Genomic DNA, 402 nt, shown 5'->3' on the forward strand with positions numbered 1-402 from the left:
AGGAGGGGCGGACTGGGACAAAATTTCAGGCCGGGAAATCTCACACTCATCCAGGCCATCCCATACCCTCCTGTAGATATGGGGTACTCGGACTCGAGTCCAGTCTCGAGTAACTTTAAAATTTTTAGCGGATTCGGACTTGTCACAGACTCGGATGCATTTATACTCGGACTCGAGCCTTTCGAACTCTGAAAATATTCGAGTCCAGGGACAGTCACCGGAAATGTCACTGACTTTGTGCATTATGCACAATGACAAACATGGCGTGACTGGTTTCTGTGCGCATACACCCAAAGGGCGCTTACCAAAAGAAACATAAAACTAAATCTAAAATTATATTGCGATATCTTTAATACTTCTTGAGTTATAGCCACACAAACTAAAAAAAAAAAAAAAGAATAC

The sequence above is a fragment of the Sinocyclocheilus anshuiensis genome, unplaced genomic scaffold (genome assembly GCF_001515605.1).
Source record: "Sinocyclocheilus anshuiensis isolate Anshui unplaced genomic scaffold, SAMN03320099.WGS_v1.1 scaffold859, whole genome shotgun sequence".
NCBI classification, from domain to species: domain Eukaryota; kingdom Metazoa; phylum Chordata; class Actinopteri; order Cypriniformes; family Cyprinidae; genus Sinocyclocheilus; species Sinocyclocheilus anshuiensis.